Below are 13,738 nucleotides of genomic sequence, written 5' to 3' on the forward strand. Positions count from 1 at the left end.
ACATTGAGACGCAGGGACAGAGATCTGCTGGAGAATATCATTTTTACATATGGAAATGTTCAGTATGTTCCAGAGTTGTATTCCTTTCAGAATTGATTTGAACTGAGGTAGCAAACAATATGCTGAATTTGAATTAGAGCTGCATGATTCTGGATAAATTGAGAATCACAATTTTTTTATTTATTTTTTATATAAAATGTTAATTGCTGCAGTATATTTAAAAATATTTAATTAAAGGCACACTATGCAGTTTCTTTTTTCCTCAAACAGCGACCCCTAGAGTCACTGTGGAGTACTTGTATTTAACCTTACTGTCGTAAATACCACTCACGCAGAGCTGTCTCTGCACTCTTCCGACCGCGGTTTCTTCGTTTCTTTGTCGACTCTGCCATGATTCACGTCTGAAATGCGTGCTAGTGTCTTCCATAGAGGCTGCTTCATATGTTGTTGATGTATGTGACGTTGTGCCGTAAAGCAAGTCGTGATTTTCGTGAGATTTGTCGGGGCAGCACCTTTCAAACTTGCATTGCTGGTTTTGTCCCCAGTTTTGCTATCGGATGATTCGCCCTACTACAAGTTTGTTTACCATCAAAATAATTTCAAAGCTGTTATATTAAGGTACAAATCTTGCACAGTGTGCCTTTAATATGAATTAATTATTTTAAAAACTAAATCGGTTTGGATGAATGATTTAAAGACTTCTGTGAATTTAATTATTGTAACACCAAAATAATGATCCTGTATGATTAAAAAGACTGTTTGTGAAGGTGTTTCAAACATTTACATGACAACTGCTGTCTCTGGCTCAGCGGCAGCACGAACGCAGATTTGAATGTTCTGATGTGATCGTACTTTTCAAAGGTTTAATAGACATCGCCAAATCATTTAGTAATAAGATCCGCGAGACCGCGACCTTTTAACCAATCATCGTGCAGCTTTAATTTGAATCTGAAGTAGATTTAAAATGATTAATAAAAAAAAATCATACTGTAATATTTAACTAAAAAAGCAGTTCATCAAGTTTTGAAAATAAATGCAAAAGTGTTAAAGTTAGACAGAGTGACAGACAGATCAGATAGACAAAAAGACAGATCGACAGACAGACAAAGCAACAGATATATAGATAGAGCAATATAGATAGATAGACAGACAGACAGACAGACAGACAGACAGACAGCTAGTGACAGATGGCGCTTTTCCACTGCATGGTACGGTACGGCTCGGTTCGGTACGGCACGCTTTGGCGCTTTTCCACTGCATGGTACGGTACGGCTCGGTTCAGTGCAAAAGTGAACTGTTCCACTGCATGGTACGGTACGGTACGGCTCGCTTTAAATGGTACCACCTCTGTTGAGGTTCCAAGCGTACCGTACCGATACTAAGAGAGACAGTTCTTCAATTCTAATAATAGGTCTACACTGGCACTGTTTAATTTGAAATGCTGATTAATTTGGAGTAGTCCACTGTTAATTTTCTAAGAACATGAATCACAAGGTTTCACACAAACAGTAGGCTTGATATTGCCGTATAGGCTATCTCACAAGAGAGATGCAATTTACCATCAGAATTAATGTAAACTCTGTTGATGGATAATTGTCGCTATGTTTCATGTGCTTTTATAAGCAGGTGTTGATGGAAAAAAGTATCACTTTGGAGCGTCTCACATTTATTGCAAGACTGAATGCAGAGCATTACTATGAGCAACATATGAAGAATGGATCGTCTGGGCCTTGCTTTCTGAATACAGCAGGCTAGAATCTCAAAGGCCACCATTAAAAGACTACCTCTTCACAAGAGGTAACTAAGGAAACTCAAAAACACCTGCTAGAGAGCACAATGGTCTTTAATGAACGGATTATAATGAGCATCTCAGGAAGAAAAGGTCTGTATATTTCATAAGAGGTTTTATGAAACACATTTCATAAACATTAAACTTTGAAAACAGCTCACTGTAACCTTGTGCTTTGTCACAGATAAAAGAAACATTATCTTGTCTCAATTCACAATCATTGCATCCTCTCATGGAGTGAAAATCGTGATTTACACTGAATTTAACCCGCAGTCCTGTCTGTGTTTACGCCTCGGAGGGAAACTGCGGAATATGTTTACATTTTCTTATTGTTTTTTAATTAGGAGAATAAAGATGCCTTTAGAGGGAATATGAAGTATGTGTATCACAATCATTTCACTTGTTCAAAGTATGAGAGCAACAACAATTATTAAAAATAACTAGTAAAATGTAGAGAGTAAAAATAATGACTAATTAGTCGTGTACTCATCTCTAGGCAAATATACCATTGTCTGTTTAATTGTGTAACATGTAAGGGATACAGTAAGCCGGTTATTATTTGCTTCATGTCTGGGTCCTGATCACCGTCTGGGTTTATTTTGCAATAATGACTCTCTCTGAGTTAATTTTATGATTTGAAATTATTATCTTTTAAACAGTCCATAACAAAAAATATTGACCTTCTTGCTTTAACCGAGGGATAAACTTCTAATTAATAATTCATTCTGGCTGGGCGATAGGGCAAAAAATATTATCACAATATATATTTTTTCCCCATTTTGATCAATATTGTTTTTTTATTTTTTATTACTAGAGTATGATAGTTAGTCAACATTTGAAGTGGATCAAAAAAGTTAATCAAAGTTGTCCTAAGACAAGAACGGGTATTGTTCAAAATTCAAGTATAACTTTGATGAAAGGTTTTGATCCACTTCAAATTTTGACTACTGCATATGTACATATATGCATGTTAAAGATAAATATTTTGTAAATAAAAGTAAATAATGTTGTTTTTTTTGTTTTTTTTTAAACAACGCACTTTCGTCGCTTTCATAAAATTGAGGTTAAACCACTGGAGTCACAGGGATTATTTTAATGATGTCTTTACCTTTCTGGATATTGAAAGTGGTAGTTGCGTAACCTGTCAATGGAGGGACTGGAAGCTCTCAGATTTCATTAAAAAGATCTTCAATTGTGTTCTGAAGATGAACGAAAGTCTTACAGATTCGGAACAACATGTTATTAGTGAGTAATTAATGACATAATTTACATTTTGGGGTGAACTAACCCTTTAAAAACCTTGTTACCACCAAGGAGGTCTACAATACCAAGAGAGTGCTGTCGTTTCTATTCATCTCAGTTGCAGTTCTGCTCATTTTGTGTAAATGTGGTGTAACGACTGAGACAAGTCAGACACAAGTATTTGTTATAGTTTAACAAATGATATTTAGAACTCACTCTGGGATCTGGGGCCCCATCCCCACAAACAGGGCAAGAAGGTTTGAGTTCCCATGACCACAATCAGATAAGTTGGTTTTATGACTCTTAGCAATGTGAAACTCAAAGAACAGACTCTCCTGCATTAATTTATCGATGAACTGATTAACATGAAATTAACATGCATCCCTGCACTTTTTGTGAATATATTTACTGTCTTGTGTTGTGTCTTTTAATACTATTATCTTTTGATACTATTATCTCTTTGATACTATGTATTTTATTATAGAACCAACGGTCAAGGTATCCTCACCTATACCATGTTTGGTCTCTATAAATTGGTACTTTGAAGATCGAAATGATTGTGTACATGATATGCCGATAGCCGCGCAACATATTAGTATTACAAGAATCTTTCTTAGTTTCGTCATCAGAAACCAATCCAGCTGCCATTGCAAATGAGCACGCTTAGAACAAAGATTCATAAATCAACCAGAGGAATCTTCCCGCTTGGAAATTCCGCCCTCCTCATTGGTCAAGCAAACCCGGAGAGATGGGGCCTTTCTCAGGCTTTATTAGAGACAAATCCACAGTGACCCGCTCTCTTCTCTTCTGGCCTCAACTGCTGCTTCTTCAAGTTGATACTGTGGGGACGCTCACTTCTCTGCTTACAACAAAGTCCATTTTACGATCTTGATCTTGTTACATGCTCTAAGCGCAGTACATGCTAAGAAATTATTATTTTTCGGTGGCCATGAAAGATACGCTTTTCTTAGAACAAATGAATAATCAAAAGAGTTCGTTGGAACTGATTAATTGATTGTAATATTAATTTTGCTACCTCAAGTTAATCCAATTAACTGACCCAAATATTAATAATTAATCATAATTATTTCCCCTTTGAGCTAACTTGTTACAGTGGTCTGTAACAGATCAGACTGTGCAGTTTAAGTTAAGTTAGTGCTAGATGATAATCAAAATCTTATATGAAACAATGAAATATCCTTTATTAACTAATACTGATAAATTAATTAAAATGATATGCACACACATGCATACTGTACATAAATTCGTCCAGAGTTATTTTTTATAAAAAACAAAACACCATTTTCTAGCCCAGAAACTAGTATAAGAAAAAAATAAATACGCAACTTATTTAAGAGATTAAACTTTTTTTTTTTTTTTACTAAAAAAACGTTGCAACACCTGAGACCAATTTCAGCATCTATCCTATTGATCCATTTATGAGCTGCTAGCTCTCTAATGTGATTTTATTCAGCCTAATGAGCCTGAAAATGACAAAAAAAAAGTCATATTTCAAATGTATTGATTTGTCTGTGAAGTTTGGTAATTCCAAAGCCTTTACAGGAAATCGCAGCTCCATCATAGGTGTCGAGCCAATAGCATGTATTTTCTAACTGTGAAATAACGGTACATTTTCTAATCAGTTCTCATTGCTTTAGTTTCACAAGAAAATGGCTTTTTGTTTTCCATTTCAGGTTTAGAGGTTCCAAGTGTTGATTGTGGTCCTCTGCTAGAAGACAGTTAGAGAACAAATAGGCTATCCATATGGCAGCCTCTGCCTATATGAGCTATACCACAATATATCCTTTATGTTTTCAACAGTTTCATCATCGCATGAATAAGATGAATGGGCGTTGACCGAGGGATGGGCCATCTGGATAAAGCTATGGCAGCAGTAGCACTATCGACTGTGCTTTCCAATCACCAGCCCGAGGCTCATTCGTCACCGTTTCTGATGTGGCGACGAGCAGAAACCGGGCAGCTCTATCATACATCATAACACTAAGCTTTTTTTTCAAAACTAGAGGTCTAGTGAACGGGAACATTGAGTTGTCTAAGAAATTCCTCAAGTTATTGAAATTCTGGGTAACACTTTAGTTCAGGTTCCAATTCTCACTATGAAAGTTGCTTATTAGCATGCAAATTACCAGGATGTTGGCTGTTTATTAGTACTTATAAAGCACATATTAATGCCTTATTCTGCACAACCATATTCTACATTCCTAATTCCTTCCCAGTATCTAAACTTAACAACTACCTTACTAACTATTAATAAGCAGTAATTAGGAGTGCATCAAGGCAAAATTCATAGTTATTAGTTAGTTAATAGTGAGAATTGGACCCTAAACTAAAGTGTGACCAAATTCTGTGTTTAATGAAACATATTCCACGTTTTATAGCGCAGGTATAGGTGACATTTGCATTCAAAGCTATTCGCACTGCTATCGTGCATAATCAATAAAATAGATTGTAAATGGCATTTTGTAACCACAGGATTTATTGCCAAACTTCATCATTATGCACCCAGCAAATAGTGTGTTGGAAATTGTTTTATAAGTTGGCCTGGATGGATGAATGCATTTCTTAAAGGAAGGCAATAAATATGTAAGGTTCTTTAGGGATGCACAATGCTAAAGAGGGTTGTAGAGGGAAAAAAAAGTGAGTTGTTGGTGCATTTAAGTGACTATCCTGAAACCTGTGCAAGTTATAATATCATGTTTACATTGTAGGTATAACTGATTAATGTCATATGGGATGTATTTCAGTAAAAAAATAAAAATAAATGTGTTTGATTTTCTTCAGTCTCAGAGGATAGTCTATAAAGCAGCCAATTCAGAAGGTCCAAAGACCAACATCACAGACTGTTACTTCAACCAGTGTTATGATATTCATTCCATCCCTGGAGTGAGCCTATAGCAATAAAAGAACAAACATTTCTCTGTTTGCACTTTTATAGTTGTTGGTTTTTTTTCTGTATTTTTTATTTTTTTGCGTTGGACTTCCGATGGAGCAGCTTGAAATTTTTATGACAAATACTGCAATTTAGGTTCCATGGCATATTTGCAAAAGAAAAGTATACACAGTGGATTGACAGCCATCTGCTGTTTGTTTCTTTTTATTGTTATTTGCTCAGCGATTTCCAATGTTCCTCAGTTGTTTTTTTTCCAATGTCAAGCATTGCATTGCACCCTTCGCTCATTCTTTGCTTGTACCCAAATCGCCCCATGTCACTGCTGGGTTGTAAAACAAATTAAATCCCTGTTCACACTTCTAATTTGCTGTACCGCCATAGGAAGAAGCCAATACGGAATTCTCCGTACAAGTTATATCTCCACGAATTTGACATTTGACACAGCTGGTGATTCAATATGCTTTACACCAGAGAGCAGAAAGGAAGATATGCATGCAGAAATGAGTCAGGACTAATGGCTATAGGAAGAGAAATCTACGAAAACACCATGTACTATATTAACAATTAAGTCATGACTGACAAGCTATGATTTTTCTTAAATTACTTGCTAATCTGAAAAACAAAAACCCAAAATCCCAAACTCATGCCATTGATTGAGCCAATATTGCTCAGACAGGAAGATGTTTTGATAGTAGATTGAGAGTTTATTATTTTTTAAGAAATACATACAAATGGCTTATTCATTGCTGTCACCTTATTCAAAATGGAATAAGAGAAAGTATTTTAACTACAAAATAAATAAATATTTAAAGTAACCAATTATGTGGTTTTAGATGTGGGGATACATATTTGGGGTCTATTTACTGTATGTTATTTTATTGAAACATAGTGTGCAACAATAAGTCTAGAGAGGGAAAATCAGAAAAATATTAAAGGACAAATTATAACAATTCCCTTTGTACTTTGATGAGTTACAAATGAATAAATATTTATTCTTTTTGACTTTTTTCTGTTTTGCCTTTTATCAAAATTGTATTTTTTATTATAGTTACTGAAGCTATTTTATGTCAAAACATCAACTAAAACAAGACCATGTCGTTGAAATACATTATTAATATATTTCATGCCATAGAGATTTTACAGGCTTCTAAGTACCAAAATAATATTTTATGAGAGAAAGAAAAACAGAGAAGTTTTTCTGCTATATAAAATATAAAGAAGGTCAAAGAAATTCCTGTGGAGTGGAGTGTGTTTTCTAAAATTATTATAATGCATGAGGAAAAGCGTTCCTATCATCCATCATAACTGGCCACATAACACTAATTATCTCTAAGGTGTGCTTCAGTTGATGAGTGATCAAGAATGTTTTCATCCAAGGAATTACTATTGTTCCCTTAACTGATGGTGTCATTTATCATGGCTTTCACATCCAATCATTCATCCTGGAGCCATTTATATATTTTCATTCATTTCATTTATCGTTCCAGGACTAAAAAAAAACATTATTCACACAATTCCTGCACAAACATTTGTGGAAGGGATTACATCAGAAAAGAGGCAGTAGGATGTTCTTGACGACTATCAGCTCAGTAAATTATTTTCAGAAGAGATTCCTTCGAATTTATTATCTCTGACATGGATGCGGAATCACACAGTGAATGAAAACTGACAGCACTGAGGGAAAAAAGAGCTCTTGCTCACTCTCTAAATGTTTGCATCAACGAGTAAATGCCTGTAGGCCAAAGTCTGTGAAAGGTATTAGTATAAGAAAGGTGGCCTATATAATGCAGATTCATTGAAGCAATAGCTCATTCAGAAATGACAATTATGTCATTATTCACTCACCCTCATGATGCTCCTAACCTGTATGAATTTTGTTCTTCTGTGGAAAACAAAAGTGGAACTTTTGAAGACTTATCCTACGCACTCTTTTCAATATAAATTAAAGTGAGTGAGTGAAGCTGGCAAACTACGAAATGACAAAAAAAGCAGCAAAGAAGTAGTATAAAAGTTGCTCACATGACTCATGCACAATTCAAAGTCTTTGAAACAGACTGAAATGAAGGGCATTATTAATGAAAATCCTAACATCAGTGCCCTAGCTCCTTTTTTTGCATTCATGGGAAAAGTAACAATTTCTGAATCTGATTCATGTACGAACCATTCTTTTGAATCTAGTAAACTGAATGATTCATTCTGATCTGAGTGCATGAGCTACTTTACTTTAATGATACATTTTCAGTCTTTTATGGGGCTTTGTGTATTTATTTATTTTTTTGTAAGAAAAAGTGACTACTACAGTACATTCATCAGTATTTCATCCATTCCACAGATGAAATAAAATCATATAGGTTTGGAATGACATGTAAATGAAGGCAGTGGTTTTATTTTTAGACTAACTATTCCATTGATGATTGATCTATGAACTTAAAATAATGTGAGGCCAATTTTGAATTTTAAATAACGTTTGAAATGCTCCTCTTGGAGCAAGATCACGCATTTTTGGCCATAACTGTGATTTCTGACTTGATCTTTTAACTAGCCAGATTAAAGTCAAGGCCAAACTTGTAAAGCTCAAGGGCAAGCTCTCTTGTCAGGATCCGGTGAGCTCCTCTTTACCACAGAGAAATCAATTTTACACAGGATAAAGAACTAATCCCAGACAATTTGAGGATTAGTGCAGCAAATGACCTTTATCTCGCCATGGAGCAATGAAAGGCCTGCACAGAAATAGTTAAGGTCTTGATCCGAAACCCACCACTAAACTTATCCTTGAAGTGGAATGCATTGTGCTGTTTAACTTAAATCAATTTAAAAGAATAGTTCAACTATTGTCAGGGGGGAACAATGTCCCAAACTCTGGTACCCTTCAAGCTCCAAAAAGGCCCCATTCTCAATTAGTGAAATCATGATTGCATAGGAGTCTCAAGGCATAAAAACAAATAACTTCAATAAAGCCAACATTATCGCTAATGAAGCTCAAAGGCAAAAATATGACACCGAAGATTGGTGCAAAGAGGATTCTAATCTAAAGAGAGAGAGGTGACCGGTTTCACAGATTGGCTTATTATCTTTCAACTTCTCTTTCTTTTAATGATTGTGCAATTGAAACACTATAGGAAATGCAAAAAAGTTCCATGTATTTTGTTCCACAAGGTCCATATAAAAAAATACAAAATAATAAAAAGAGCCAGGTAAACAGGACAGGATGAATCTTTGACATTTCAGAGATATTTAGAAAAGCTTCTGAGCACAAGCTTTGAAGGACTATTGGTCTCGAGGGATTCCTTAATGAATTCATTTTGATGCCAAAACTGTCCTCAAAAGAAAATGACTATCCTTGAGTTAAGGGAAACTAATATCAACCGTATTGCCAGGTATTGTAGACCTTATTAAGATGTACTTGTTTTGGAACATTTTCATTCTGTGCGATTGCACATCTTATCCTGAATGATTAAATAATGTATTTAAAGTGAAAAAAGAAATAAAAATGGGTCCTATTTACTTTGATAATCCATATAGTCTCATTGTGAATGAATCAATGGTTTATGCTTCTCCAAAGAAAAAAATAGTTTTTCCTTGAACTTTTTCATTAAAATGTTCTGAATAATGTTGAACAATAGCCAAATAGCTATTTAGTATAGCTGCACGATTCTGGATAAATTGAGAATAACGAATCATTTCATTTGTTTCATTACTGGATAAATAAGCATTTTTGAATGAATCTCTTGAATGAATGATTCAATGACAAATAATTTTTTTTAACAATCACTTGTCGCAACCTACTGACGTAACAATGTAATTAATACAATCATAATTTGAAGGGTCAAGTTACTTTTAAAAGGTGATTTACCCTATTTTGACAGCTACTGTAGACATCCGTGTTTATATCTGAACTATAAACATTTATCCCAGTACTTTACATTTTTATTTATGCATTTGGCAGACGCTTTTATCCAAAGCGAATTACATTGCATTATCCTATACATTTATACATAGGTATGTGCAATCCCCTGGGATCGAACCCACAACCTTGCGTTGTTAACGCAATGCTCTTACCACTGAGCTACAGGAAAGCAGTACTTCGGTGATAATTTGAATTATTGTAACATAAATAATGACAGACTACTATGTGGCTGAAAAGGTCATTTGTGAAGATGTTTCAAACATTTACATGACAACTGCTCTCTCTGGCTCAGCGGCAGCACGAACGCAGATTTAAATGTTTTGCTGTGATGCGTACTTGTCAGGTTTAATAGGTTTAATAGACATAGCGAATCGTTGTCATTCAGGCATAGGATCACGTGGGTGTTGAGATCTCGATCTTATATCGATTAATCATGCAGCTCTACTATTTAGGCATTATTTTAGCATACTTGCATTTATGTCTTATCTAATCAATTCACAGTTAATAATATCAAGTCCTGGTCTACATCTAATACCCTTTTTTACAGGGAAATACATTAAAAATTGCAGAACAAAAATGGATTGTGAACAAAAATGTTGTTGACTCTAAGTGAACAGCATCTATCGGAGGACTAAAAAATGCTACTAAACATGTAAATGTGCTATTACAGAAAATTTTGGTTGCATATTGTTAAAAGCTTACATTTATTGGAAGCTCCTACCTTGATCTTTTCACTCACAGTTGTCAGTTTTTGAAGGCAATGGCAGGATCTAATTTTGCACAGAATGTCATATTTCAGTGCTTGAGCTGCTGAGCAGTGTACGTTCCTTTATTCTCTGTCATTCCCAAAGAAAAAGACAGCTCTTGTCTATACCAATTAGGGCTATCTGGGCAAGGCCATCTCATATTTGAGATTCAAATATTAAAAGACTACCAGAGAGAAGTGAGGTCTGTTGCCACAGCTCTTTCAAAAGTATAATTAGGGTGAGCATAGGTCTCTTTTTCAGCAGAAGAAAAAATGCAATTTAATTTTCAGCCACCCAGACCCAGTTCCTTTTTCACAGTTTCTCCCCCCTCCCCCCTGTGGTCATGCATTTAATTGTTTGCTGCATGGGAATCAATAACCAAGTCATAGTTGTTGTAGTGAATCACTAATGTTGAATGCTGAAGTTAAAGGAAAGTTCCATAAAAAACTAAACAGTATCAAGAACATGTACAAATATAACTTCAGTTTGCAAAAAAAAAAAAAAAAAGAAAAAAAATGGGTTTAATAAAACGCTTTTAGAAGACAAGGCATTACAGCAGAATAAATGGTAAAATGTACCAAAATTAAAAAAAAAAAAAAACTTAGAACATCCAATTTTTTCATTAATAATTTTATAATCAAATTATATTTAAATACACTGAGAAAACAATGGATTTGAAAAATAAAATGATGTAAATGTACAGTTGTTTTGTTTAGTTGTACAATATACACACACACATACAATATACACTGTAAAAATGAATACGCTATATCTACTCAATAAAATTGTAGCAACAGATTACAAGCAATATTATTCATTAAATTTAACAAATTAGAATTGAGTAATGATTAATCAAATAAATTCCTTAAAAGTTAACCATTTAAAATGAGTAAAATGTACAAAAAAATTTTTTTCAACAAAAATATCTGAATAACAGACAGACGTCAAAGATGAATTAAGAACTCTTTATTTTTTATTGCCAACATTGAAGACACCTGATGTTAATAAGCAGAATCACTGAAGGAGAAAAATCTCCTAAACCATTATGGCGATCAGTGTTTGTTTTAGTTGGCCTCTTGACCCTTAAATCATTAACTTTAGATTTTGTTTGGCTGCTGTACCTGAGTTATAACAGCCAGATGAAGAAATAGAAAAGGTGATCTGGTAGTGTTGGTTGTATTTTAACATAATCATTATTTCACAATCATTTGATCTGAATCACTGAACTCATATAGAGCCCAATTTCTGAGTTAGGTTTACTTTATTAATTATAGCAGCACTGTTCTTGTACAGCATAATATGTTTAGCCTTTTCAATGAAATCCAAATTATCAACAAAAAAAACAACAACAACAACAAAAAAACTTCAATTTTCTTTTTATGTAGGCACACACAGACATCTAGAATTTGCATATGAATCTCAACAATGGTGACAAACAGATCACCTCTGATCATAAGCTCATTATTTATTCATGCAGCAATGCATGATGGGAGCCATGAATGAGTTTTGATTGGTGTCACCCAGAATGCACTGCAACATGCTTTATAATTGTCACCATTGTTGAGATTCACAGGCTGATTCTTGATGTCTAAAAACTAAACAAAACTAAAACATTGTTTGTTTTTTTTGTATGTGATAAACTTTTAAGAAATTCTTTGAATTACATTGTAAAAGTTTGAAATATTATGCTGTACAAGGACAGTGCTGTGTAGGCTGCAATGATGTCATATGTCATTTGTCATATTTCAAGTGCACCTAAGTGTTTCTGCTGATACACCTAACCATAAACCAGGATTTAACATAAAACTAGTGATTAATTTTCTTACATGACACAGATGCTGTCTACAGAGCTTAACTTGTTTTGAACTCTTTTAAACAGAACAGAAAAATCCTTTAAAATAAGCAACTGCTAAATACAGCGTAAACATGACGGTGTCAATGCAGCTGGGAAAACGGATGACAAAACAAACAAGCAAAACCATTTCCATTAAAACCAATGTCAATATGCTAAAGTTACTCACTCTCCATTTACTACTTGATCTGTGCTTTCTATGCAGACGTTTGCTCCCTGTAATCTTAATCAGAAGTCAAGTCATTTACACAGTAAACAGGTGTGAGAGGTAGAAATGTGGCGGGGTGCCATGGAGTCACATCTCGCGTAATCAAATCTCATTACAGACGTGTATGGAATCCCACTGCGAGTCATGCAAATAAGGATGATTAATATTTAGCTATTTGTTGAGGAAATAATAAGGATGGTAAACACAATCATTCTAAAGTCAAGCATCAAACCGCACACAAAATGAGCTTTGGCTGAGTGTCTTATGTGTGTAGAGAGCGCGCTTGTGATTGAAATCAGGATCTCTGTGGTATGTTTTTCATCAGCTTGTTTATGGAAGACTTAGGTTTAAAGGCTTTAATGGTTAGAATTTTAACATAATTTGGGGGAGAACAAAGGTGGGAAAAAACAGTAATTGCCTAAAGCATTAAGTGACTATAATCAAAGTCCCTTTCAAGGAAAGTCTGTTCCCTTGGCGGCCATATTTGCAATGCCTCCGGGGCAGGTATTTGGGGCATCCAAGACCAATGGCCAAAATTACTAACAGCTTGCGCCTCTGCAAACCCTCTTTTGGCATTACAAATTACTGTCAGGATTTACTAAAGACACATAGTGAAAAATTTGTGCTGAAAAGGTGTGGAAACTAAGGTTTGCACTAGTCAATTTACTGGTATTTGTGCCATTATTTGCCACCCAAAAAAACGTACATTGAACATGTAAATATGGCGCTATGTCTTATCTTCTTGAATGGAGGAATCCTGAAATCTCAAAATCTTCTTGTCGAACTTACAAACATATTTCAAATCAACAACACAATCTGACATGAACTCTTCCTTAAATGGTGTTTCTTATGCTCAAATAGCATTACAAAGCTTATTTTTTAGGCTAGACCAGCCATATGTGCATGTGCAGTCAACCAGAACACTGACGCTGCATCCAAAATCAAATAATTCCCTACTATATACTATGCGAAAAACAGTAAGGCAACAGAGTAGTATGTATTACTATACATAGTATACAGAATATACATAGCCTAGTATTTAAAAATGCGCATTCAATGGTTACTTTACTATCCGGCTATGGG

The sequence above is a fragment of the Leuciscus leuciscus genome, assembly GCF_965113295.1.
Source record: "Leuciscus leuciscus genome assembly, chromosome: 14".
Classification (NCBI taxonomy): Eukaryota; Metazoa; Chordata; class Actinopteri; order Cypriniformes; family Leuciscidae; genus Leuciscus; species Leuciscus leuciscus.